The following is a 6,000-nucleotide window of genomic DNA, read 5'->3' as shown; positions in this document are numbered from 1 at the left end:
GGGCAAACAAATTATGGTGAATGCATGCAGTAAACACACATGATCAATTTTGAACACTCCATGCCGCATGGTGTTTCTTAAAGCCACAAAAAGTCAATATGAATTATATCGAGTTTTATAACACTTCCGTCAAAACTAATGTAAGGAAATACCTCTATCTGTTGAAAACTGATAACCATGCCATTATCTACATTATCATCTAGAACTATGTCTTTGTTAAAGTGAAAAAGATTTACATGTGATCAATGGTTTCGTGATTCTTTAGAAAGATATCACTTTGCGTCAGTTGTTTATGTGAAAAACAGCTGTACTTTGATAGAAAACGCATTTGATTTAATCAATTTTAATTGATGTTTGATTATGTTGTTTCTTGTATCCTGTGTATAAAATAATAATCTTCTTATTCTTTACTTTATCGTGAGCAATCCGCCAGTCAACATGTGCTGTTGGAAAATTCTGCTGTTAGCTTTGCTTATATCTAATGTCTCCTGTCTAAGTAAGTATATAGGAATTTAAAGTCTCTTTACAAAAAAGATAGCATGTAATGCTGAAAAAAACAATCTTTTAAATTAAAAAAATATATTCCAATAACGATTCCAAATACGTTAATTCATTGAAGGGTTTGGATAGAAATGAAATCATCTTTAACGTAAAATAACTTAATTTTGTCAAAGATTCGAGAAAAAAATTCTCCTTTTTATCAATAGAAGCATTTTTTGAATGAGATAACCCATTACAATATAAAATTGTAAATATTCTTATTTAGTGGATATAAAGGCCAAAGATGGTACCAAGGTTAATGCTTTTATGGCGGATGAAAAAATCTGGAAGGAAGAGTAACCGGTGCAAGTAGGAAGTAGGTACAACATTTATATGACGATTCAATTCACATATACTATGGGTTCATTAGAATAAATTGTGATTCAATTTTCGTGGCATTCATGGATAGTCCACACCAGCGAATTTAAATCGTCGACGAAAACAAATTTTAAAAGAGTTTTCTTATTGAAACTGAAAACTAATGTATGCACGAAATTACATACCTACGAATAAGCAAAATCCCAACAATTTACGAAAATTGGCTCCCACAAATTTAGATGATTACATAGTATGGCGTTGGACGCCTTAAAGGATAAGTTAACTTTTTTTAGATATCATCACTGAATATTTTAAGGGGTAAATCTATCAAAGCAAAACGCAAAACTTTCACTTTGTAATCAAAAGGTGAAGTGTGGGTGTTAATCATTTAACTCCCAAAATATTTTTTAAAGATACAAAATAATTAATATAATTGAATAATCAAAATTGACATTTAAAGACGAGTTTAAAAATTTGATTAAGATATATTTACGGAATTATTTGTAACGTAGTTTATTGATTTTCTTTCATAAACAACATTAGAAAATATGCCAGTTAAAAGGAAAAAGAGGGTTGTTCGGAAATTTCTGAGACATTTTCTCTTCTTTTAGTAACAAAGATAAACTCTTGAAATTTCCCCAAAACGTAAATCAGGATAGAGATTATCAATGTGAAAAGTTTCTTGTCCATGGCATGAATAGATCATTCCTGGTAAGCTGACCAACGTGCCTTCGTCCTGCGACCCGGCGCAACCGCAAACTTTTCGCAACGTCATTTTAACGCTTATTATAGCTCCTGTGTTTTTAAACACCTTACAAACGAACGGAAATAAGAATTATTCTTTATTTCTCAACTTTTGTTTTCATTTCAAGATGTCATCATTTACAATTTCTCTCATTCTTGTTTTTTAGGGAAAAAATCGAGTTATTTTTACCCGAAAGTTTATTTACTGTGAATGTCTCCTGTGGTTCATTTTTTATGTAATTTAGAACTGTTGAACAGTTAGTGTGTCAAAAGTACTTAATAATTATTCCCTTTGGCCTAACTCTAGTTAAACAATCAGTGAAAAAAATATGATGAACTGAAGCTCTATACCTTGTCTTGTCATTGATAGTTTTTTTAAGCAATTGTGTGGCCTTTAAGGTTTCTCCACCCTCGATGTTTTTATGGTTTAATCTGTGTAATTTTTGTTTAAATTTGATGATTAATATGCAAACAATCAAATTAAAGTTAAATATTGGTATGTTGCAAATATTTTGTTCATGCTGTAGGAGCTAACACAGGTACACTATCAGGACAGTTATAGCAACGACTGCTCTCTTATCAAACATCACATTTATTTTAACTAATCTCGATATAATAAAGCAATTTTTAAAAGATATTAATCGCAATCCTTTATTTTAAGTATTTTAACATTTTAAGGCCATTTACAAATTGCCAGTATGAAAGCAATCGCATTTACATTGCATTTTGATACGATTTTTCAACCATGAATAAGTACAGTTTAGCAACATAAAACGTCTATAACTTTTGAAATAATGGTTCAAACTCACTGAAAATTGGTACATTTGTAATTCATTATATATCCTATCGACATCTGCAAAGAAATATTTACCTTGCCTGGTAAAAAATTATGAATTGTGGTCTCTGTCAAGTTTGCCTATATACGGTTTTATCAGTTTTTCATTGAATTCAGTGATTTCAACTCAAACTACTCTCAATGAATTGTTAAACATTGGTGTCATTTCACTTTACATAGCATAAAATGTGTTAAACACAAGTATAAATCAAGAAATATTGGCAAAACTATGCACCACATAACACTATTATTATAACCGATAACGGTAAAATATTCCGGAATGCTCACAATGACGTCACACGACAATCGAAAGACCTTAAAGGTCTTCTTCTGAGATTTCCACCAGTTTGACGGTTTTCAATGCGCCGCCTTGACGTCAAAATTCATTGTAAAGTCGTTGTCAGATTTCTATTGTTTGGTAAATATATGTGTACCATATCCGTATATCAACTCGAACATCAGTGAAACTTAATCAAAAGTTAGTCGCAAAGAATAACAAAATGAACATATTTAATTTGATTCCTTTTATCATTAACTGTAATTCTACGGACACTTATAAAGTAGATGTTTAAGTTGTCAAATCTCCGAGTTCATGGCTGCGCCGGGTACCCCGACCACCGACTTGTTTATCTACTGTCGTAAACAAAATATTAAATATTCTTTTCAATATTACTTTGTTTTATTATTTGTTGGCATTTCTTCAGTGTCTATGACAATTTTCACCACAATTCGTCAATTAGAAAAGAAAATATTCGAGTTGTCTCAATAATTTCCGAACAACCCTCGTACATAATTATTTCTTAAACAAATCATACAATTTAAAACCCCCATTATTATTACTTCATCCGTTTAATTCTTTATGTCAAATTAAATATATATCATGTCAGAGAGCGGCTATTACAGTCAAGATATCACCACATATCATCCGATCCCGACGTTCGTCCTAATTAACGCTATATAACAAAAACAAAAATACCGTTCAAACTTGCAAATATGACTTTCAATGTTAAACCTGACACCACAAAAGTGTGCTTTTAATTCTAATTTCATTCAGTTATAACCGTCTTGACCTACACGGCACTAATATCTTTATTTTGTGTATCTCATATCTTTAAACTCGTCGGCTACATAAATTGATATTTTTCTGTTTTGTGTTTCCTTCAGGGTCATGCATAAGTGTTAAAGAGTGTGATGGGTTTTCCAAATCGGACTTAGGACCGGCCTGTAGGATTCCCTACTGTTCAAGCAGCAACCAATGCGAATGTGTTTTTTAAACGATAGGGATCTCCATCTTCATCTATGTCGTAGATTTCTTTAAATGTCAAAAAGATATAGTCTTTCAAACACTTGATGCAAAATTTATACGCAAAATTTTTTTGTTTTAATCTGAATAAAAAAAACCCAATAAGACTTGTTCTCAAAACTGTCATTGATTAGTCGTTGAATTATATCTTAAATTTGATTGTCCAATAGTGCATGTTCGATTTGAAAGTTAGTTAACTTTAAAATTTATTAAAAATTTATTTTGAGAACAGAACTTAAGTACAAATATGGAAACAACATCATGTGTGATTGCGAGTTGTACACCCACAAGCATCTGATGTAAAGAGTGACAAATATCAATAATTCATGTGCAGAACATTTTTAATAAAGGACTATTTGTTTTCGCGTGGAATACCTTATGCATGAACTATGAGATACTGTAGATTCCTTATTTTATGCGAGTACTTAATTCCGCGATTCAACGGTTTTCCATCAAATCGCGAGAACATAAAATCGCAGATGTCGAAATGTTATCATAGTTTCTTGTAGTTTACATATGTTCGAAAATTAAAAGCGAGATTTTAAAATTCGCGAGACGGGCTTCTTGCGATTTTACGCGGATATTAACTCCTCGTGTTTAATTAGGAATTTTACAGTATTCAGTGTGATCAAATTCAATGATTCATTCAAGCCTGTACTCAGTCCACCTTTGACCTTTCTACCACAAACAGTAAGGAATCACGAGGTAATGTAGTAGAACGTTAATTGGATCATATTTGGGGTTTACTAGTTATGTTCATAGGTTAATCAACTATTTTTGCCTCTTTGGACAACAAAATTATAAACAGGACCATAAACCAATATGTTAAGATCAGTATTTACATAAATCTACACTAGTAGCAGTCGTATTTGAAGACTTGTAATGATATCTATCTTTCTTTCGTCAAAACAAAATAATTTTGACGCTCCCATGAGTTAGATTTATCTGAAAATATCATATCATTTCTCTTCAGTATACTTCATATAAAACCTACATTTTATGTCACTGATGTGTCCGTAATTGAGTTCAGCGAAAATGAATCAGCTGGCATCTAGTTATATGTTCACAGATTAAATCCATCTCGTTAACACATTGCAGGGATGTTTGATTTTTGTGTTAATAAATCTTGCAGATATACTTTGGCCTCTATTTTGCAATGCTTGTCCAAATCTTAGTCAGAGTTGTTATTGAATGCTGAAAAATCCCAAGATACATCCAATATTACGAGTGTTATTGAAATTCTATTGAGAGGTATACACCTGATTTTCTGTCAAAGAGGTATTTCCTCTGTTGGAGCTTTACGATAGATGTTCTAACATGTGCTTGGTATCATGGGATTTTTTTAATGAAAATATTTGCCTGCTGATATATTACTTGACAAAAATTCTAAAGAAGATGGGTGAATAAGACGTGTAAAATGCCCATATGAGGAATAAATTTAAATATCATTAAATCTGATACTTTTAAAAGAAATTATTGAAAAGAATGTGTATTTAAGGTAACATCGGTCTGTTGCCCTTAAATATTTTAAATTCTTGCCATATGTTGATTTAAACTAGCGTTTGCGTGTCGAAACCTCAAAATAAAGTCATTTTTATAACTTCTATGCATTGTCTTTTATAGAGTGGGTCTGAGCTCCATATTTTTGTAATAGTCTAACTGCGGTTTAATGGAATCCAAACCGATTTTAATTAACAAAAATGTGGAGAGATGATCCACCATACTTTAAAAATGTCATTTTGTAGACAAACAATTGAACGTTTTAGAAAAATAATGCAAGTTCATAAATTCTTGGCCAACGTCTCATATAGCATTTAAACAACGCACTTTGTTGTGAATGAAATTGCTCAGTGGATAGAGCACCAGACATCATGTTAGTCTATAGAACTTGGGCTTTTAGGGTATGGGTTCGATACCACCAAAACTTAAGGATTTTATTATTTTTATCGTTTTTTTTTTTGGAAATATTTCAAACTGAATATAGTTGCAAATTACCCTTATGTAAACTTGAATTATAACATATCAAATTTATTAATTTAAAAAATGTTCAATTTGAAGTTGTGTTTTACGCGGATATTAACTCCTTGTGTTTAATTAGGAATTTACAGTATTCAGTTGTTCAAATTCAATGAATCATTCCAGGTTGTACTCAATCCATCTTTGGCCTTTCTAACACAAACAGTAAGGAATCACGAGGAACTGAAGTGAAACGTTATTAGGATCATTCTTGGAGTTTCTTAGCTATGTTCATAGGTTAATT

The 6,000-nt window shown here is 31.4% G+C and overlaps 1 long non-coding RNA gene across 1 annotated transcript; it reads left to right on the top strand.

Annotated features, from left to right (window-relative positions):
• The first annotated feature begins 350 nt into the window (after nt 1–350).
• On the top strand, nt 351–3,847 carry LOC128163553 (uncharacterized). Its single transcript, XR_008240819.1, has 3 exons — nt 351–496; nt 767–856; nt 3,602–3,847. It is a non-coding gene; the product is annotated as an uncharacterized LOC128163553 (long non-coding RNA).
• Nucleotides 3,848–6,000: the final 2,153 nt, after the last annotated feature.

The sequence above is a fragment of the Crassostrea angulata genome, chromosome 9 (assembly GCF_025612915.1).
Source record: "Crassostrea angulata isolate pt1a10 chromosome 9, ASM2561291v2, whole genome shotgun sequence".
In the NCBI taxonomy this organism is placed as follows: Eukaryota; Metazoa; Mollusca; class Bivalvia; order Ostreida; family Ostreidae; genus Magallana; species Magallana angulata.
The sequence above is the reverse complement of the archived record's forward strand: the minus strand, read 5'-3'. Positions and strand labels throughout refer to the sequence as shown.